The sequence below is a fragment of the Rhipicephalus microplus genome, chromosome 3, assembly GCF_043290135.1.
Source record: "Rhipicephalus microplus isolate Deutch F79 chromosome 3, USDA_Rmic, whole genome shotgun sequence".
NCBI lineage: Eukaryota > Metazoa > Arthropoda > Arachnida > Ixodida > Ixodidae > Rhipicephalus > Rhipicephalus microplus.
Window position 1 is genome coordinate 102,728,165 of NC_134702.1, and position 23,700 is coordinate 102,751,864.

Sequence of the window (23,700 nt, forward strand, 5' to 3'; positions counted from 1 at the left end):
TCACAAAGTATTTTTTATAATCAAATTCCTAGAGCCAGATAGCGCAGCCGGATTCGATGAGATCAAAATAAGACCAATCATTCATGTCACTGATTTATTATGTGCTCCTCTTTGTCATATATGCAATAGCGCACTGCTTACCAGGGTTTTTTTCTGGTAATAAGAAAGTAGCTCGAGTAGTGATTTTGTACAAATGTGGATGGCTTAAATAATTACAGGCGAATATCTGTGCTACCCATTTTCCAAAAGTATTAGGACTAATTTTAAAGGTCAGGTTGACCCGATTTCTGAATGAAAAGCAGGCCCTTGTTGACTACTAGTATGGTTCTCGAAATCATTTTTATTAACAATATTGTGAAGATACCGCACGCACCTAAAACGATCCTCTACGCTGTCCATACTAGTTTATTTTTGTCTAGTAAAAAATTAGCTCACTTGGAAACAGCGGCGAACCATTGGTAGCGTGAACTGATTTCGTTATCTCAAAACCAACTAACAGTATATAGTTATGTCTAAAACTAAATACATTGTTTTCAAACCTAGTAACAAACCTTATCACGCGGAAATTTTTCTTTCTTTTGATGCTTCTTGTGTTATTGACCGGGTATCGGTATTTAAATTTCTGGTAGTATCATTCGAACAATACTTCAACTGGACTCATCGTGTAAACAATTTACATAATAGCATTTCCAGATCTAATGGAATGATTTCTGATTTCTTAAATACGCCATCTTGTTTCGACTTGGCTAAAATGTCAGCTGTATTACTCGATGACACATTTTGAGCTATGTTGCTGCTTACTCATCTGGGGCACTACAAGCAAAACCAACTTAGGTAGGCTGTCAGTCCTTGAAAAGCAAGCTATCCAACAAATATAAAAACTTATATGGCTTGACCACACACCGTCATTCTTCTTAAAAAAGATTAGATACTAAAAATTGTTCAGCTATATAACCTAGGACTTGCTACATGCACACACAGAGAAATGCGAAAAGATAAATCAATATTTTTGTAGACGTATTTAACCGCATGTGAGCACGGTATTGTTTAATATACTGCCGCTTCGAACTTCTGCTTTGAAATACTAAATACGAAACTAATCAACTTAAATACCTGGTACCTTTTTTTCTGAGTCAACATTCACAACTTATTGATTGATTTGTGGGGTTCAACGTCCCAAAACCACCATATGATTATGAGAGACGCCGTAGTGGAGGGCTCCGGAAATTTCGACCATTTGGGGTTCTTTAACGTGCACCCAAATCTGAGCACACAGGCCTACAACATTTCCGCCTCCATCGGAAATGCAGCCGCCGTAGCCGGGATTCGAACCCCCGACCTGCGGGTCAGCAGCCGAGTACCTTAGCCACTAGACCACCGCGGTGGCGCATTCGCAACTTATAAAATATATACATGAATACATGTTATTGCGTGTCCTGTGTGCCCTCATAGTTTGAGCAGGGTCTCAAGCGTTATGTGGTGCACGACATTTAAAAATAGTACATTTATCGGAATAGTTTCATGTGTATTCTGAAGTGTTCTGATAGCATTGTGCCATGTTTTACAGCGAAAGCTGTTATGAGGTGACAACTCGAGCAGCGCCGTAGTTGTCCGTCGCTGCCGCTGGTGTCCGTAACCACTGCCGCACGAAACAAGAAAAAAAAAACAAGTACCAATGACGCAGAAGGACTCGATCCCGGGTACGCTGAGTACTAGACTAGTATTCTACCACTCATCTACGCCGGTGCTTGGAACGTTTCGGCAAACTTGCCTTCGGCAGGCTTGACATCGCGAAAGCAATCACAATATTACGACTTGCAAAGCCTTTAAAAGCAGCGAAAGAACAAGCAGTCGTAGCACAATGCAAATAGCATAACGAGAGGGTCGTCCGATGCTCGAACCCATTACAAAAGCTTGGTTTTGTTCAGCTGTTGACTGTGGCGCATACCCACTTCAGGCATAATACTTCATCGTCGTCAGCCACTGCACGAACAATTCGCACAGGATTCCTCTCGATAGTCTAACAGATACCACGCTTCTCAGAAGAATAACAAAAAAATGGTATAGCGAATGCCAACCTATGACCCTAAAGTTTTTTTTTATTAATGCCGTAGTGGCCATTAAGCAAGTGTGCTTGCAGCAGTTACCCAATGAGTGTTTAGAAAGGCTCTGAAAGGCCGCTCTTCTAGCATTCGTTGTGACTGTGCTGCACCTCCTGCGCAGGCCTGGCGTTTTTTTTTATCTTAGTGCTGCCACTTTCTGTTGAATTGTATAATTTATATATGTTCGAAACCCTGTTGAACAGGGATTAGGTGGTAGGGCCTTTGTGAGGCAGTTTATCTGCCTTTAGCCATATCACCATTTGAAAAGTAAAGTTTGGATATTTAACATGTTAAAAATAAACATTATTATTATTATTATTATTATTAATATTATTATTATTATTATTATTATTATTATTATTATTATTATTATTATTATTATTATTATTATTATTATTATTATTATTATTATTATTATTATTATTATTATTATTATCATTATTATTATTATCATTATTGTGCCACCCAAGCGCCGGCTTTATTTCCTTTCCACGTGGTTTCGTGCTCTCTCGTTTTTTGCACCGTCCAAAAGCGCTGACGCGCCATCGAGTGATCTTACTTCACATAACATAGGGCCCTGAAAACCTTCTACATGAGGTTTTTAGGGCCGTACATTGTGAAGAGTTAGGAATAAGAGTGATAGGACAGTATATTAGTAACCTGCGATTCGTGGTTGATATTGCCTGCATGAGAAACTCCGGGGATGAATTACAGGTCATGATTACTGAACTGGACACGGAAAGCAGAGCAGTAGGTCTGAAAATTCATAGGCATAAAACTCAAGCAATGTCCAATAGTTTTGGCAGAAAAACAGCATATATATTGCATATTTTTGGAGGATGGCATATCGGTACTGTACGGTCGCGCTCTGTGGGACCTATCCCACTCTTCTTCCGTACGTCGACATTTTTTTTAGAGGGGGGGGGGGGCAAAGCTCCTCAAGCCGTGGGTTGTGCATCCTCAATGGATGTAGTAATAGTAGCAGCAGTAGTAGTCGTAGTCGTAGGTATAGCCATCTCTCGTTTAGTCCCTGAAATGTCCGCTGGCTGGTAGTACTTGTACATGATGTATATATGATGAAAAGATGCGAGATGGTAGGACCTAAAATGTTCACAAGATGAATGAACGGACGCATGGACGGACGCATGGACGCACAGACATACAAGCAGACGGAAAGACGGGTGGGCGCGGACGGAAGACTGAGTCAACGGACAAACACACAGACGCTCGGAGGAACGGAAGGACGAAAGGACCGATGGTGAGGTCATAGACTCTTCGACGGCAGGACGGACGGACGCACGGATGGTTAACGTTATTACTCTTTCAAAGGCGTTACGTTTAATATGCATGACGCCAGGTTAGTACAGCGCGTGTGTGGCTCACATGCATGATGACATCACGTGAGTCACTATTGACGCACGGACGCATGGACGGGCAAAAGCAAGAATGAAGGGAGGACGGAAACACGGACGGACTGACGAACGCTTCGCCCTACTCATCATTATTCACTCCTTAAATATGCTGTGATTTTTTTTTGGCTCCGGGAGTGGCGATAGCAACCACACGAACCCGCCCCCCCTTCAATTCCTGTCAAGAACCCACCTGTCCAGTTAGTGTGAATGACCGCAGGCGATGAGAAGTGATCCGGGTAACAAGAGATAAAACGAGTGGCCGGGAGAGCCTGTGACGCCTTTTGGCTAGGATCGGCTTGTTGGCTTGACACCAGCACTGCTGCTGACTGAGATATAAAGGGCACGTTTTACTTTTACTGTTAATAAGAGTGGCGATGTGGGCTTGTTGGTGAAACATTTGAAAGAAATTTATGTAGCGCGAGGCGAAAAAACGAACACAGGAAAGAATAGACTGAGAGGACAGAGCGCTCTGTCCTCTCAGTCTATTTTTTCCTGTGTTAGTTTTTTCGCCTCGCGCTACATACATTTCTTTCAAATTACTGTTCATAGTTATGTATAGTGTTCTGTTTTTATTTCATCGTCCAACTGTGAAGGCGTCTTTCTCCGGAGCCATTGACAACGGCGGCGATCCCCGCTGCGATGCTCAGCCCTGGTCTCCCTTTGCCCGAAATGGACCAGTTCAAACACCTCCCAGTAAGGACGACAATTTACTGGTAGTATCTACAATTAGCTGTATTCACAGCTATTTACTGGATGTTATAACTAAACCGTTCATATGGCGTCGTATTGTACAATGATAACCATTCTCATCTGATGAAACGTGTGCAACATTGTGTACTGCTAGGACGAAAAGCTGCAGGCAATCGCTTATTAAATCATAACCCAATTGATGATCAGTATAAAACCAGGTTTTATTGCTATGTTTTGAAGAACGGCAGTGATTCGGCACCCTACCTGTGTTTTTATAAAAACATCCCATGCCAAGAGAAGGTTGTGCAACGACATTATTACATGCCGCAGAAACGCCGACAAGTAAATGTTTCACGTTGGTAGAGTACATTCGAAAATTGAAAAGGCAAACCTTTCAGAGAGCTCAGAAGATTGTATATTAGTTTACTAAACAGCAATTAACGCTCTTATGCAAGACAGTATTCGAAGAAACCACCAATATAAAGGATACGGTCTCTAGGTGTCGTCTCCTTGCGTGTTTTATTGGCAGAACAAACTATGAATGTAGACGAATTTTCTAAGGAAACTGCGAACTTGTACGAGCGATGACAAGTGAATTACACCGAGGAACAACCTAATGTGTCGAAGTGATTTAAGATACAAATGGCAGGTGACACATTTATTACAGTTTCAATATCTTGTATTGAGATAAAAAATTCTTTTATACTCTGTCATTTTTGTATCCTATTTTGGTGCACTTGCGAAGTACCTTTTCTGTTCTTGAGCCTGGTGCCACTTCGATACATCTCATCGCTTGGCTGTAAGTTCTTGCGCATCTATCGCATTTAGAAAACGCGATTGCGCGGGGTGTATACATTCTTTTTATGACATTTCCTTGTAACCCCGACAAGTCTTCTATCTTAACATTTTTTAAAATTCTTGGCATCCGTCATACTTAAAAAATGAAATAGACTATACATACAGTCAGTAACATAAATTATCTAATAATATGCTGAAGACACCACTAAATAAGCGATACCACAGCAGTGCATTTCGAAGCATGAAACGTGTGTCAAACGGAGTTACTTACAATGTCTGGCAACACAGTAGTCGTTGTGGTTGAAGTTGTGTTAAAGCCAAAATACTGCTCATATATTTTAGGCGAAAAGGTACTATTTTTGTACCGAATATCATAAACTAGACAAAATTAGAGAGAAAATACATATAAATTGAGCATTTACTACACTCCGTGCACCTAATGCATTCGCAGAGCAGCTGCAATGAGCAGACGTATCAGCCTCCAAAACAACGCGAAAACGCAGTCAATATAAATGAATCCTTAGCTGTGCTGGCGAACGCCTGTTGTCCTTCAAGGCAGAAACGAAGCTCAGAGGTCACAAGAAACATGTTTTGAGTCAAGTAAAAACACTGTATTCACATTCATTTCAATTTTTATGTCATCAGTACGGGTAGATACTGCCTTTCGCAAACGACGTCACAATGACAGCTAGCATTCCTGATTATATTGTGACCACGTGCTATGCTTGAGCGCGCAAACGCGGACATTTTGGAAAACTGATTTTCGGGAAAGTATTTATTTATCTAACTAAAACACTGAAGCCCTAATTGCGCTACGGCAGGAGTTGCTGTACAAGGATACAAAGAAATATAACTACAAACAATAAGAATAACACAAACAGGTAACATAATAACATCGTGTGAAAATTAAAGCAAAAATATCAAAACATGGAAAACAAAGAAAGAAAGTAATACGATTTGCAAACAGATTATCGTACTTCACATATATATGTTGGGGATTTCGGCTATAAAACTCTGCCTTGGGCAGGAACAAATAGCGCCAAGTAATGAATTCTAGTCTTCGATATAACGGGCGAAAAAACTCAACTTCAACATATTAGTTAGAGCGTAGAAAGGCCTACAATTTAGGTTGTGATAGCTTCTGCACATTGAGTGTGGGGCGAAGTTTATGTGTTCCTTGTTATTTGACAGTTTAGCTGTGGAGAAAACGATGCTTAGCTAGAATTTGAATGACTCGATTTGGTGGAAGCGGAATCTCTGTTGGCTTGCTACATTCAATGAAGTCACAGCATTTACAATACGGGGACCAAAGAACTGGAGCATCTCCTGACCTCTTGGCCGTGGCTTCATAGAGCGAAAAGCCGAATTTCTTCTGAAACAGCTACTGGCTACAGCGATAGTTGCTGGTCTGTTTTATGTCGCAGGTAGAATTAAATGCCGACTCACCTTGCCATGAATAAGATTAACAATGGCCCTCGTTCTGTTCACCGATATCTGTCGACAACGTGTGTGGCTCATACAGCAACATTTCATTTTACAGACACAGTTTTACCGGAATAATAGTTCAGTTTTGAAAATAGCGTGTGTTATCTTCGTGAACATCCCGACCCGGTGACACTTATATTACATGGTCGTCCTGTTCTGGTGCGAACACAGCACGGCGTGGCCGTGCTGTGCTAAAGCCAAGATCAAGGTAATTTATGCTCCGCCGGATGCCAGTGCACACAGTGCGGCCATAGAGATGCATACTTAGATAAAGAGGGAACACACCAGAAGGGCCCTGCGGCCAAGCTACAGCACTGTTTTCAGCGCCACGAGTGGCTTGTCAGAAACGATAACGTATTGATCATAAGTAAAATAACGAAGTGTTTTTTTCCGGCACTATGATTTGAACTCTCATGCTTCGAAAGCGAGTGTGTTTACCACTAGGCGACACACCCATTCTTTCCCAAAGGCAATACATGTGCAGTACGTCTAAATTACATAAATGTGTCGCTTTGTGCGGAACAAATGCAGAAAGACCACACTTTCTAGTCATAATTTACTGATTTTTGTTGCAAGGCATTAAACGTTCTCAGCGGAACATGATACATAGCGGATATGAAAAAAATTTATAACTGAATAACATTTATTGTTTGCGAAAAATAGATTTCCAACTTGGATATTCAATGTCCTCTTGAGGCGGCTATTACAAATGTTAATAAAGAAGTAGTAGTGAGCATAGGTACGCCATCTAGTGGTTAGTTGGACTTTATCTTGATGGACTGTGAAAATACTCCAGTGGCCCCTCTTTATATTGTTTATTTCTCTATTACAAATGTTAACAAAGAAGTAGTAGTGAGCATAGGTACGCCATCTAGTGGTTGGTCGGACTTTATCTTGATGGACTGTGAAAAGACTCCAGTGGCCCCTCTTTATATGGTGCGGCTGCGCTTCAAAGTTTATCACCGGACGGGCATAGGCATTGTCTGATCTCCTTTGACGCCCTCGTGCACCGTGCTTGTTTCGCCGCGAAGCACACGTAACGATCAGCATCAAGAGCGTAGCCAGAAATTTTTTTCGGGAGGGGTTCACAACGACCCGACTGGGGGGAGGGGGGGGGGGGCACAGGCATCAGCTTTCCTCTGTGACATCACTAACAGTAGTAGTTTGAGCAGATTGTGTACATGTATATTAGAGTCATGAGACTCCCCATCTCCCTATACGTGTGCTTGTGAAGAGAGGAAGTAATAGTAAAGTAATGGCAGTTAAATAAAGCAAACGACCGGTAATTGATTCAATGTTTTGTGGGGTTCAACACCCCAAGACTATCATAAGATTATGGGAGACGCGGTAGTGGATGGATCCGGAAACTTCGACCACTTGAGGTTTTTTTACGTGCATTCGAAACTGAGCCCACCAACCTACAGCATTTTCGCCTCCATCAAAATTGAAGCCGCCGCAGCCGGAATTCGATCCCGCTAACATGCTGGTCAGCAACTGAGTATATTAACCACTAGAGCGCTGCGGCAAGTGTGAACGACAGGTAGACTGACCGTGTGAAGCAACGGCCTCTTGTCGCACCATTGAATGAACTCCTCTTCGAAAATGCATCGTTGCGACGACCTGGCCGATCGAAAAAGACATCGTTAATCGTTCTCTGAAAAACGTAGAGGGCGTAGTCCTCGTTGTGGTGAAGTATACGTTTCACAAGTCAAGGATGGCTCCGCTTTCAACGAGGAATGAGAGGTATATGCAGCATGTTTTTCTATATTTATAGTTATATTCCGGCTCTGCTTACTTTGCTGAGCGAATAATTTCTTACAATGTTGGTGACTGCATGCATTTGGGAATAATTTTTATGTTAAACGCTATATGTCAAGCAGCCCTGACGCAGAAATAGCTTTTAGTCAACAATTTTTACCTTACTGTGTGCATCCAAGCATGCTTCAGATACACAATAAATAATATTTATAAGTTATGCTGCACGTTGGAAACACGATTTCACACGCGTTATTTTTCGGACAGGCTTTCTCACAACCCTGTTTTAAATTGCAGTTGCACTGCGACTTTTCATAGCAATGAAGTACTCCAATCATACATCTTTTATCGTTAACTATGCACGGACAATAATTGCTTAGAAATGTTCAGTTGGTCAAATTCGAAAATGCACGTGAGGCGAGACTATATCTGCTCAATTAGAAATAGCTTGTTCGCTGGGTATATCCACTAGTAAACTTAAGTACGCCTGAAAACGCGTAATGTTCTCGTTTCATTAATTTTTTTCGAAGCTTTTGCAGCAATGTTCCTTCAAGCGAGAGCGTTGCAGCGAGGTGTCTTCTGTTATTTGGAAGTGTGCAGCCGCCTCTTCCCTTCACATCAACAGATTCAGAAATGTCTGTATATTTCACAGCGCAGCGTAGATATGTCAAGTGTACACTGTTCTAACTAGTACGTGCATTCATCCTTGCAGCACTTACGCCGGCGTGAACAGGAACAGCCTCGTACCGCAAAAAATACAAGTGATCAGTTCATTTGCGTTTATTCCCGTTTGTGCTATGGCATCACAACGCTACAGAACCCACCAGCTTCCGTAGGGGGCAATCATAAACACGAGACGTTTCGCGCACAAAGTAAGATATTGGGCGAGCGCGACTTTACCGGCGCCTGAAGGGAGGCGGACGAAATATATACCCGCGAATCTTTCCGCCAGGGGAGAAACAATCCCTCGTATTTAAGGTAGAACTTTACCAGCCGACATGTATCGGCGCTAAAGTTCTCGTTTCTCGCATTCAGTCTTTCAGTGTCACTGCCCGACCTTTACTGAGTGCATTGCTTCCTAGCAATGCGAAGTCACCCCCTTGAAATACGCTGCCTACACGTATTGGTGGGTAGATCGTGATCGTGTTAATCAGCGCCCTTCTATGAGACTCAATGGCCGTGCCGAAACGCTCTAAAGTAACGCTTGACGATCATTTTTTGTTGAAGGATGACGCTTGCCAAGCGCACACTCAAGAACTGGCGAAGAGGCTACAACACCGAAAAAATAGTTACCAGCTGTAGTTTTGTTCTGCCTGAGTATGACTAGCTTGAAAAGCAATTGGAGCAGCAGGCATGCACAGAAACCACGATTCTAGACAAAATTGATGTTTACATGTTGAACAGACCAAGACGCCAGGATTTTCAGGATGACGAGACTAGACGACGTTTGCTAATGTCATAGAAACCAGGCGTTATAACTACTTCTTTCCCCTAGTAAGCGCCAACTCAAGTTCCAACCACTCTGGCTGAAAAAGTTTGTCTGGCTGGCGTATTCCAAATATCAGGAGGGAGCTCCCTGCAAGACATGAGCGCCTTAAAATGCGAAGCATTTCTTAGCGAGCTTCAGTGACTTTGAGCGTATCTATCTATCTATCTATTTATCTATCTATCTATCTATCTATCTATCTATCTATCTATCTATCTATCTATCTATCTATCTATCTATCTATCTATCTATCTATCTATCTATCTATCTATCTATCTATCTATCTATCTATCTATCTATCTATCTATCTATCTATCTATCTATCTATCTATCTATCTATCTATCTATCTATCTATCTATCTATCTATCTATCTATCTATCTATCTATCTATCTATCTATCTATCTATCTATCTATCTATCTATCTATCTATCCTCCTACGACATTTAGCTCTCCTGGCCGTTTCAGTATTCGTATCAATACCGGACTTGGTATGGCATAACATGACTCTATGTAAAGCATAGTTGACTACTCAATGCATGCAAATCATCACATGCATGTCATGGTCTTGCATTAAATTAACATTTAACATTAAACATTTACATTTACATAAAACATAACATAACATTAAACATAACATTTAACATTAAATTAACATTAAATTAACATTTCATGGTCTTGCAGCTCTTGCAGTGGTTTCATTCACATGGCATGTTGTAAAACTGGTACGGTATGACATGATTGCATGGCGAACACAAGTGACAGGGGGGGGGGGGTAAACAACAAGAGGGAAAGGCAGGGAGGTTAACCATGCACATGCGCGGTTTGCTACCCTACGCTGGGGGAATAGGAAGGGGACATAAAGATGAGAGAGAGAGGAAAGAGAAGAGAGAGAGAGAGAGAAAAAGGAGGATTGTCAGTCAATCGGCTGGCGCGTATGCAGCAGTGGTACTACACAAAAGTTAAAGGTGGTCACAGAGGCCTGTAGTCCTCAAAAAGCACAAGACAGCTTTGACTGCTTTTTGAGCCGACTAAAGGCGATGACGGTGTTCCAGTAGCATCTGCACAGAGAGTGGCCGATCGTCCAATTGTCGCATTGCATCCGAAAGCTTCTGTCTTTCAGAAGCAAATCGAGGGCAATGGCATATCAGATGGTCGATGTCTTCTTTGGTGCAGCAGACGTCGCATTCCGCATTGTCGGTCGATCCGATTAGGGTTCTATATGCTTTTGTGAAGGCAACTCCCAAACATAGGCGAAAAAAAGTGAAGCATCACGTCGACAAAGTCCGGATGGAGGTCGAAGTTCGAGTGGAGGGTTTATTTGGTATAGTCTCGTATGTCTTATGCTTGGGGTGTTCCACTCCTGCAGACTCAGACTACGTGCCAGGTGACAAAGTTGATTTGCAGCGTCAGTCCTTTGCAAAGGAATCGGAAGGGTGTGTTCTTCTTGGTGCGATGTACGAGCCGCGTTGTCTGCGGAATCATTGTCACTGATCCCACAATGGCCAGGAAGCCACTGAAACTTGAACTCGTGTCCAGTTTCTGTGACGTGGTGAACGAACGTGACAACTTCGTAAGTTAATTGTTCATGGCAATTTCGTCGAAGGACTGACTGCATTCTCTGTAGGGCTGGTTTTGAGTCGGAAAACACAGCCCATTTACTAGGTCTTTGAGATTTGATGTACTGTTTGGCGCCACGCAAAGCCGCAAGTTCTGCCGCTGTGGATGTAGTGGCATGTGACAGTCTGACTCGCAGAGTGATTCCTCTAGCTGGAATCACCACCGCGCCACCAGAACCAGACGCTGTGGTTGAACCATCGGTGTATATGTGCACGTGGTTGTTGTACATTTCGTGCAGATGGCTCAAGCTCAATTGTTTTAGGGCTGACGAAGGCAAATTTGATTTTTTTCTGTATTCCTGGAATTGAAACACGTACTTGTGGAAGTGTCAGGCACCACGGAGGATACACCAGTTTCTCAGCAGGCGTAAAACCTGACGTAAACGACGCACGATGAGCGCAGACAATTGCACTAAATTTCGTGCGGGGCCTCTCAGTAGCGAGGGTTGCCAAGTGGTGGGAAGGATTCCTAGCATGTTGCCCAAGGTACGTACGCTTCGTTTCAATGGTGATGTGCGTCATGATCGAGTAGTCCTGTGCAATGGCAATTGTTTCAGCTGTCGATGCGCAGCGGGGTAAACCAAGGCATATCCTAAGCGCTTGGGCTTGAATATTTTGGATTGTGCGCAGGTTCGTTTTGCACGTGTTAGATATAACAGGTAGGCTATACCGCAGGAATCCAGTAAATAATACCTTGTACAGCCCTAAAATAGACTCGACAGACATTCCCCAACTTTTTCCAGCAAGAAACCTGAATAAGTCACAAATGGCAGTCAGCCGCTTTTTCACGTAGTTTACGTGGGGTGTCCAAGACAGGTTTCGGTCGGTTACGACTCCCAAGAACCTGTGACTCCGGCTGCATGATACCAAGTGCCCGTTAATTGATATGCCGTAAGCGGACATTGGTTTTCTGGTGAAGGCCACGACTGCACACTTCTCACTTGCGATTTCAAGCCCTTGTTTGCGTAAGTGGTACGATGTCACTGATGCTACCTTCTGAAGTCGAGCGCGAAGTTGAAGTCGAGTCACACCTGATGTCCACACACAGATGTCATCAGCATAAATGGAAAGTCGTACACTGCTTGGTTGCTTGCCAACTAGTTCAGTGAGTGTTAGGTTGAACAGCGTCGGGCTTAGCACTCCGCCTTGCGGGACTCCTCGGCTGCAGTAATACTCGGGTGTCGGGCCATTCTCTGTCTGCACGTGAAATGATCTATTCTGTAGGTAGCTCTGAACCCACGTATATATCCTGCCTCCGAGTCCCACTCCTTCTAGTGCGCTGAGAATGGCTTCGTGGGTGGCATTGTCGTAGGCCCCTTTACCGTCAAGAAATAGAGCAGCAGATAACCGCTTGCAGGCCTTCTGGTGTTCTACATATGTCACCAAGTCACCTACATTGTTAATTCACGAGCGGCCTCGTCTGAACCCGGACATGGCATCTGGATATATTTCGTAGAATTCTAAGTACCATTCCAGACGCGTTAAAATCATCCTTTCCATAACTTTTCCCACACAGCTCGCGAGGGCAATCGGGCGGTAAGAGGAAATGTCCAAGGGTGACTTGCCGGCTTTAAGAAGTGGAATCAGGTGATTTAACTTCCATTCCTGTGGAACCATGCCAGTTTATCAGGAGTCGTTGTACAGCTGCAAGAGTGCCTGCCGAGCTTGATCTCCTAGGTGACACAGAGCGCGGTAAGTAATGCCGTCAGGTCCTGGCGCTGAAGAACGTCTACACAAAGCAAGCGCAGCCTTTAGTTCGTCCATTGAAAATGAAATCTCCATTCGGGGATCACGTGAGGATACAGAAAAGTCGGGCGTCTTTGTCCCAGTTGAATTTGAGCCGCAGGCAATCCTTCGACAGAAGGAATCTGCGACATCAATCTCTTCGCAGCGTAAGTGAAGTGCCAGAGATTTTAATGGGTAGCGCTGAGTAATGGTTGTACGAAGACCCCGGACAGTTCTCCAGATTAGTGACAGAGGCTTTCTGGGATCCAAAGACTCGCAAAAAGATACCCATCGTTGCTTGGCTAACTTGTCCATGTGACGCTGTATTTTCTTTTGTGTGCGTCTGGCCACTCTCAGATCATCAAGTGACCTCGTGCGTCTATAACGTCGTTCTGCACGACGACGAATCGCTCGGAGTTTCTCGAGATCAATGTCCATATCAGTGCGAGATGAGCTCACCGGAAGCGAACGCGTCATTGACTGTAGGGCATTCTTTATTGCGTCCTCTAGGTTGAAAGGTGAGGCGCCAACATAGTCTTCCATGATTAACTTGTATTTTTGCCAATCGGTGCACTGGACGGCTCTGGAGGACTTGAGACTTGGAAAGCCGTCCATCTTCAGGTATGTTGGGATGTGGTCACTACCCCTCGTCTCCAAATCCGAAAACCAGTGCACTCTGCGTGTGAACGAGCGTGAGACGAAAGTGAGGTCTAAGCAACTGCTATAGGCCGATCCGCGCAGATAAGTAGGGCTGCCATCATTCACGAGGATAAGTTCACATTCAGAAGCGAAAGACACTAACTGTCTACCTCTAGTGTTGACCCTGGAGCTTCCCCATAAGTAGTGGTGGGCATTGAAGTCACCAGTTATCACCCATGGCTGGAGAGTTGAATTCAAAATTCCGTGCAAGCGCTCTCGGTCTAGACGACTTGATGGATGTAAGTAGGCTCTGATGATGGTGAATGTGGTCTTCTTGTTGTTTACTGTTAGGCAAACGTACTGGTTTTCTTCGTCAGGGGGTACAGGGTGATGAACATAAGTTAAGTCGCGCCGTATGAACACAACGACCTTGCTGCGTTCTCCATGGGTAGAAGACATAAAGCACTCATATCCAGACAGTCTCATCTGGGCTGACAGGTTCGGTTCACAAATCACAATTATGGAGAACTGGTTTGTGAATACATATTGCCGGAACTCGGACATACGTGCCCTAAGTCCTCTGGCATTCCACTGAAGGGCAGATGCGTTCTTGACCTCATCGCGAAAGGATAACATTTTGCGGGCCATCGTTTTACCTTAGAGCTGCAAGCACCGGACTCAAAGTGTCCAGCACTTGGAGTGCGCTCTGCGCTGATGGGGTGTTCATGTTGCTTAGGAGCATGCGCATTGCGCTCATAAGGGTCTGCTACATGTTTATGACCTGGCGATCCTCAGTTGTCTTTTCATCAGTGGTTCGTGATGGCATCGAGGTTGGCGGGGATCGATGCACCTCTGAAACAGGCCGTGTTCGTGGAAGTGATGGCCACTCTTCACGATGTGGGAGTCTTGACCCTGATTCTGTTTTCGGTGTATCCGTCTTCGCAGAGCTTGACGATGGGGGGCCAGTTCTTCTTGCTTGAGATGACGGGTCTCTATCGGCAGATGCCACGTTGCGTGATGATCTTCTGTGGTGACGCCGACGTCGCCTGACAGTAGCAGCGGCTTCCCTGTGCGTTGATTTGTCGCGCACCATGCGTTTCAACACCGCGCGTTCATTTTTCTCTCGTGGGCAATCTTTAGACGACGCTTTATGAGCGCCGTGGCAATTGGAGCATTTGAACGCAGTTGCGTGGCAGGTGTCTTCTGAATGAGGTTCGGCACACCGCGGGCACACGACATTGCTGGTACATGCTCATTTGACATGTCCCTTCTTGAAGCATCTGAAGCATTGTAGGGGCTTCGGTATGTATGGACGGACCTGATGGCGAACGTGGCCAACTGTGACGTGTGGGGGAAGACTGTCTCCCTCAAAAACAATCTTCAGGCATCGTGACTGACCAAGCCTTGTGATGTGCTTGATGAGGATGTCGTCTGTAGTTGGCTTTATCAAGATTGGGAAATCGTCAGCGGGAATGGAAATGTCCACGTCATAAATGACGCCAACACTGCCCTTACAGTCAGTGGGGATCACTGATTTAACTGTCACTCTGTCGATTTTCGAGATGTTCTGCAGGCTTTGCAGCGCACTACGGTGTAGAACATCAACTGCCAGAATATTCTTCCGTGAATTAATCCTGACGTCTTTAATTTCATTTGGAGCGAGTCCTTCGAGGTATGCAGAGAGGACTTGCCTATTAAGCCGCCGTAGGTTGGCTGAAGGGTCCACTGCCATGAAGAGTATAGTGTGTGGCCAACGCTGCGCGGTAGCCTGCACGGTGGATATACTCGTCGTCGACGATGTTTGTAGCAGTCTTCTTTTTGCATTGCGGCTCATGACGACTGTGTAGTCGTCATCCGATGACTCGAAACCGTCGGAATAGAGCTCCGTTGCCTCGCTGTCTGTGCCACTTGAGGTGGTCCCACGTTTCCTAGCCGCTGCCAGACGTAGCGGTTGTCCACCTCGAAAATCCTGAGAGACTTCTTCATCCATTCTCGCAAGAAGGGAGCAGCAGCTCCCAGAATTTTCGGTAAAACAAATAGAAAATTTGAGACAAGGGTACAAGCATTCTATGAAATTGCACAAGTGACAGAGCCAGCATGAAAATTATGACATGCGTGTCATGTAACAACATGACTACGTTCAACGCTCAAGATGCGCTCGCGGCCGTTTCGCTAGCGTCACACATACCAAATTTAACATTACGGTACGGGAATGGATGGCGATGATATGTGACTGGTGCAAGCATGATATTCATGATATGCGTGTCATGTAACAACCTGACTATATGCTACGCTCATGATGCGATCGCGGCCGTTTCGCTAGCTTCACATGTACCAAACTCAGTATTACGCGCCACCGATGGATGACGAAGGTATGTGACTGGCACGAACATGATAATCATGAGATGCGCGTCATGTTAGAATGTGACTACATGCCACAGTGAAGACGCCAATGCATTTCGATGTGATGCGGTGCACATGCTCGCTGGCATTGCCACGCCAGCTGCCAGTCCGGCCATATACTCGCAGGCGTGCGGCGCGCTGTGTTGCTTTGACGCATCCGCGTTTCAGCGGGTCCGGCGTCCCTCCGTCACGAGAAGAGGGAGACGCTGTGCTGTCTGGGTAATGCTGCATTTCCCGCCGGCTGTTGTGGGGCCGTGCCGACGGAGGCCGGTCGCACCTGGCGTCAGACTGTAAGTGCTCGCCTTCTGCTAACATAGCGTCGCTGTGCCCAGTGAGCACGCGCGTCGAAGCTACGTTGGAGTATATTGGGCCCTTCGTGATGCGCTCGCAGCCGATTTGCTAGCTCCACATATACCGATTTTGCTTTTAAGTGACGTCAATGGATAACGAAATATATCTATGGTGCAAACATGATAATCCTGACACGCGTGTCACGTAGGAACATGACAACATAACACGCTCATAGCGTGCTCGCGGCTGTTTTGCAAGCTCCATATAATATTAAATTTGGTATCACGTGACGTGTATAGATGACGGAGGTAAACGACTCATCCAAACATGGTAATTATGACACGGAATTCATGTACGGCATCAATTAGCTGTACCTCGTAAATTGTGCTGATTTTAAAGCTACTTATGAACATTTCTCATTCGTGCTTCGCATATCATCGATTGCCGTTGTACGTGGCATCTGCCGATTTTTTCAATATCTCTATGATATGTATCGCTTGGAGACTCGGAGATGTCGAAAGCATAGAATACTCATTTACGCAGATGACGCCAATATATTTCGTTTCGTTGGCACAGACGAAAAAATAAACGAAACCACTATAAGCAGCTGTAAAGCTCACTGAAGGGTCACCGATTCTAGCGGGAATCCTATGCTAACCTAAAGAGTATGAACTCGTGCAATACAGATTTAGGAGAAGCGCTCGTAAACTATGGGGATGGATTTCTCCAGAAGAAAATGACACACCGCTCTATGCCATGAGAGGAAGCGTAATCCCTAAAACTGATTTCACCCGTGTTCTGGGTTTGGAGATAAAAAGTTGTGGCTCCAATATTTAAACAATTCAACGTATCACTAGGAATGCGCCAAACGCAATCAAGCACGCAGCCGACAAACAATGGGTAAAGACAACGCCATAAGACTAGTTGACAGCTTTGAGCCGTGTCATTTCCTTCACGTAGTTGTTATGCCCGAGTGGCTGAGATCCGAAAAAGAAAACCTCTAGGCATTTAGGAAGAGCAATCAATGTAGATTTTGGGTTACCTGATGACACCGAAAGTGAAGTACTTATGCGGGTCGTCATGTAGTTACATGACACGCTTGCCAAAATTTTCATGTTAGGGTCTGTCGCTTGTGTTCGCCATGCAATCATGTCATACCATACCAGTTTTGCAACATGTCATGTGAACGGAACCACCGCAAGAGCTGCAGGACTATGAAATGTAAATCACGACATCCATGACATACATGCCGTAATTTTCATGTTATAATTAGTTAAGTATGTTCTACATGCAGTCATGTTTTGCCATACCAAGTTTGGTATTGATATCATTATCGAAACGGCCAGGAGAGCTAAATGTCCTAGGCGGCTGGATGGATAGATAGATAGATAGATAGATAGATAGATAGATAAATACGCTCAAAGTCGTCGAAGTTCACCAAGAAATGCTTCGCATTCAAAACAGAGTGAATTGTGGGAAGAGAGCAGGCGGCTTGGGTACCACTGAGCAAAGCATAATATGGCTAATTCTATTTTTAGCAATCGGTGTAACACGAAATTGAAACATGTGTCCACCGAAGTGTTTGAGCATTGATTGTTCATTGTTTCGATACTGGGGTAAAAAAAATGAATGCCACATCAACAAACTGCCATTTTACGCAAAAAACAGCAACTAGCTCGTAACTTACAGTGCGCAACTCATGCAGAAGGCATGCACAAAAGGACCATACCCAGCGCGAGCACAGGCAAACAACTGTCTCACCTTGACATTTCAAGCACGTTCCTCAAGCAGAAGACTCACGAAACGAGCGCACGAGTATACAGAGGACGAGCGCGAGCAACTGTCACGATTATTTTTTTATCGCATGTGATCAGCATGCTCCTTTCGTAAAAGTGGCATGGCAGCGAGCGAAAGGACCTTTGTGCTCTCCTGAATCGCGAGTTTGGTCTGATAAGCCCGCGCGCAGTGAGACAGCACTGAAGCCTTTCACAAATATTGGTCACATGTCCGTGCTTGTTAATTCAGGTTAGACACAAGTTTGGCTTGGGTTTACCACACTGTTCTCGAACCACAGGCAGTTGCAGATGCTACAGCCGAAGCCAAAGTGCCGCTGGAGAAACTTCGGCCGAAAGCAGGCGCGCTCCCCCCCCCCCCCCCCTTGGCGACCCCACACCCGCTCTTTCCCAATGACGACGTGGACACTGCTGTGCCTGCAACGCGTCGCTTGTTCGGCGTGCCTTTGTTTCAAGGGTTTGTATCGCGTGCTAACTTGGAGGTGGGGTTCGCAGTAGAATGACTTGGTACTGCTTGGAAGGCTCCCAGATGAAGGATACGCTGGCTTTCGGCCTCACGGGCCAGTTTTGTTTCCAGACTTCATGCGCCACAGGCAAAGGCAAGTGTAGTTTTCGAATTTCGCTGTGAAGATGCCTATATAGGAGCTGGAATTAACTATAGTATATAAAGCCGAAGATGTCACGAGTCATATCACTTTCTAAAGAAATAGCGTACAGTTACCACTATCAATGGGCATGTTTGCTCACAATGGAATGAATAAATCTGGACACAATAAACTTCAACTTTTTTCGAAGAATACATATAACACTCACCCTTACTAAAAGCACACAAAGAATATGTCAGAAGAAGAAGGACAATCCTCAATGACATCATTCTTGTACATACGATACCGAATAAGTGATTCTAGAAAAGAAGTTGGGTATGATAAGTTCAATAACAAGAAAACGTGAGCATTACATTACCAATGATTTAAATTATATGTGGTTATATACAAAGAGTAGTGTAAAAGCGCCAGCTTAAACCAAGAACAATAAATGTCCACCTAGTGTTTTTTTGTGTCGTTCGTGCTCTCTTCGAAATCTATAGATGTTGAAGCGATGGTTAGTTCGCACAATTCGTGAGGAAATGCATGCTGTCTTGTTGAAGTGGGCTCATTTTCTAATGTTTAGGAATCAATTCAACAGCGACGGCGTGAAGGCTGATAACCCTTTAGCCATTTTCACAAATGGAAGGAAGACATGGAAAGAAGGTGCTTCTTTTGTGGGCTCGATAGTGCTCAGAGGGTTCTGATTGCTAGGCTAGCGCGGGATTATGAAGCTTGGGTGGTCGGTATGGTTTAGTTCACCTTTTCCTCAGTTTTCTTTGGTCTTGGGTAGTTGGGCCCTCAATGTAAAGTAGCGGTATTTTCACAATGAAACGGTTCGAGCTGTTTTACGGGTGCTAAAAAAGCCATTACTTCAGAATTATTGACTCCTTGCTGGCAAGCTTTTGTTAGGAATTTCGGTTTTTGAAAGTGATTCTGTGGCTCCTTCTTATTTGCGTTCTGCAAGTGGTTTTGTGGTCATTAAAATATCTTGGCGTTGTTTCTTTGTTACTTTAACATTTAAGGGCAGAAAAACTTAATTGAGCTCACATCAAAACTATTACTAAAAGCGCCCGATCGTTTCGTCTTCTTTGACGTATTAACTTTGCTCTCCTGAGTGACCATACAGCTTGCAGTCACCAAAATTGGAGACGCACTTGGGCACAACAGAGCATAACAAGAAAACCCTGTAGAAGGCATAACATTTCGCATAATTTTAATAAGTGAATAAATTATGCAATTTTTTCTTTTCAAGGCCTATTGTACAGCAAACTAAAGGTAGTACCAATGGGAATCTCAATATCAGTGACTATCGTCCTGTAAAACGTCGAAAAAAGAGCGTTCGGGACTTTCACAGTGAAACTAAAAGCATTTCTTGGGTATGCGGACATTTGTTTGCCTTATAAGAAAATAGCAAGTCACCATTCCACTCAGCTGCCCCAAATCACATAATATCAAATATTAGTTCAGCTGTGAGCACGAGAATGACGGATTCCTTCGATTCTTTCGCTTACTAATAAATTAAACGTGTTGTTGCCATCACCTCATACTGTAACTCAAAACGAGAATCACTCCACAACAATGCAACATTGCCTACCATGAATAGCTGAGTGCGCGAACAGGTGGCATTACATTTTAGGAAGAAGTGCATTTTTAATAAAACGATAAATGTGGCACTCATCATGTAAGGAGGGCACGATTTTGAAGTGATGTTAAGCCAGGACATGGTGAGGTGTGCTTTAGTGCAGGGCTCAGAAAGTAGGCAGCAGCTGGGGCAGCTAAACGAGCAGCTAAACGAGCAGCTAAAGTTAGGAAGAAGGACCTCTGGCATATCGCCTACATTAAAATGAATCTGCTGTGGCTGGGATCGAGCCCGCAACTTTCCGGCCATGTTTCGAGCTCTCCTATTGATGCACCGCCGCACGGCACCTCGCATATATATAGCAAAGTGTCAAGTAGACTCAAAAATTGTTCTCGATTTGTAGCGTAAGTGGAGAAAAAAGTGCCGCAAGAGACAGTCTGTCTTGTATTCGACTAGTTATTATGCACCCTTCTTGAAACCATGCTTACCAATGAAGAATTCGAGCATTGATCCGATGAAAGAGTGCTATCCTCATAAAAAAATATACGACGGATTTTGCTTGAGTTACCGACAAGTGAGCTATGTCAAATTATTCTACACATGTTTAAAAATATAGAGAAGATTAAAAAACACGTTGTTTTTATAACAAAAAAAAGAAATGCCAGCGCACGCGGCATGTATTGCCTGTCGAGTTATTATTCAATTCGTCGGGACCTTTCTGTTGATGGCATTGAATTTTCGAGAAATGAAGGAGCAACTATAATAAAACGTTTTATTGCCATTAACACATTTAGGAACTCAATTCGTATTCAAGTGCCCACGTGCACTATTTGTCAATGCCTAGGTAGTAGTGTTCTCTAATCTAGAATTTCGCCTGGGTAGAGGAGACAATCCAGTGGTCATTCTACCAAAATCACAGTGCTTTATTCACGTACGAATAACCGAGGTCGTTTGAATGCTTGTCGTAAAGGAACACGTCATCCTTAAAATAGCAAACATATATTTCACTGCACAAAACACAAAGGGCGTCAGTTAGAGAGGTATTTCTAAAAGCGAACCACTTCTAATCAGAGGCATCCTATCTATCTATCTATCTATCTATCTATCTATCTATCTATCTATCTATCTATCTATCTATCTATCTATCTATCTATCTATCTATCTATCTATCTATCTATCTATCTATCTATCTATCTATCTATCTATCTATCTATCTATCTATCTGTCTGTCTGTCTGTCTGTCTGTCTGTCTGTCTGTCTGTCTGTCTGTCTGTCTGTCTGTCTGTCTGTCTGTCTGTCTGTCTGTCTGTCTGTCTATCTATCTATCTATCTATCTATCTATCTATCTATCTATCTATCTATCTATCTATCTATCTATCTATCTATCTATCTATCTATCTATCTATCTATCTATCTATCTATCTATCTATCTATCTATCTATCTATCTATCTATCTATCTATCTATCTATCTATCTAATCTATCTATCTATCTATCTATCTATTTATCTATCTATCTATCTATATATCTATCTATCTATCTATTTATCTATCTATTTATCTATCTATCTATTCAGCCACCTACGAGTTTTAGACCCCCTGGCTGTTTTGATGATGGTATTGATAGCAAAAGTGGTATGGAAAAATTGGCAGATTCCACACAAAGTGGAGATCATGATCGAAGCCTGAATGAGAAAGGTTAATATGCCATTTTAAAATCAGCACAACTTGAAGTGGTGGACGTAAATTTTACTGTACATGACTTTCATGCCCCAAAGACCACATTGGGACGTATCATTTACCTTCATCGTCTATTCACGTCCCGTAATACCGAATTCGGTATATGTGAAACTAGCGAAACGGCCGTGACCGCATCATGAGCGCGGCATGTAGTCATGTTTTTACATGATACGCATGTTATTATTATCATGTTTGGACGTGTAATTTACCTTCTTCGTCCATTGACGCCACGTATTACCAAATTTGGTATAAGTGAAACTGGCGAAACGACAGCCAACGCATCATGACCGTGGCGTGTAGTCATTACTCAAGGCTTGCATGACATGCGTGTCTTGATTTCCACTTTAGGGTCTGTTACCCATGTTTGCCTTGCAGTCATGTCATACCATACCAGTTTTGCCATATGTCATGCCAACGACACCACCGTAACAGCAACAAGACCATGAAATTTACATCATGACATTCATTACATAAATATGGTTCTCATGAAATGACCAGTCAATTGCTATTGTCATACAGTCATGGTATGTCATACCAAGTTTAATGTCGATATCATTATCTCAACGGCCACAGGGGCTAAAGGTCGTAGGGGGCTAGATAGATAGAAAGATACATCGATAGATAGATAGATAGATAGATAGAAAGAAAGATAGACAGACAGACAGACAGACAGACAGACAGACAGACAGACAGACAGACAGACAGACAGACAGACAGATAGATAGATAGATAGATAGATAGATAGATAGATAGATAAATAGATACATAGATAGATAGATAGACGCTCATAGTCGCCTAAGTTCCCTAAGAAATGCTTCAAATTTAATAACTTGAATGTATGACGAGCATAAGTGAGTAGTCATAACATGAAGATCATCACACGTATGTCATAAATGTCATGATTTGAATTTCATGGTATTGTTGCTCTTGTGATGGTTTCATTTACATGACAAATTGTACAACTGGTATGGTAGGTTATGGCTGCATAGTGAACATAAGTGATAGACCCTAACCTGAAAATCGTGACAGGCATGTCGTGTAATTCTTGACAAGCCACTATCATAGTACGCTCGTGGTCGTTTCGCTAGCTTCACATATACCAAATTTGGTATTACGGACACGAATGAATAACGCAGGTATATGACTTTTCAAACATAATTATCATGAGGTGCGTGTCATGTCCGAACATGACGACTTGTCACGTTCACGATGCGCTCGAGGAAGTTTCGCTAGTTTTCAGGCGAACGGACTACGGAAGTAAATGACACGTATAAACATGATAATTATGGCATGCTTATCATGTAAAACATGACTACCTGTTGCGCCCAGAGTGCGCTCGCAGTCGTTTCTCTAGCTTCACATATGTCAATTTTGGTGTTACGTGATGTATGTGAGGTATATGACTGGTGCAAACGTGATAATCATGACATGCGTGTCATACAGAAGCATGAGAACATACCGCGCTTTTGATGCGCTCGCGGCGTTTTGCTAGCTTGACATATACCAAACTTGGTATTACGTGACATCAATGGACGACAAGGGTAATGACACGTTCAAAAAATAATAATCATGATACGCGTGTTATGCAAAATATGACTA

General features: G+C 43.6%; 1 long non-coding RNA gene across 2 annotated transcripts in view; it reads right to left on the reverse strand.

Annotated features, from left to right (window-relative positions):
* LOC142803270 (uncharacterized) overlaps positions 1 to 23,700 on the reverse strand; it is a 181,646-nt gene that overhangs the window by 153,371 nt on the left and 4,575 nt on the right. For both annotated transcript variants that reach the window (XR_012894036.1, XR_012894035.1), the window contains exons 2-3: positions 19,011 to 19,101; positions 5,274 to 5,380 (exon numbers count right to left, since the gene is read on the reverse strand). This is a non-coding gene — a long non-coding RNA (uncharacterized LOC142803270). The remainder of the gene's footprint in view (positions 1 to 5,273; positions 5,381 to 19,010; positions 19,102 to 23,700) is intronic.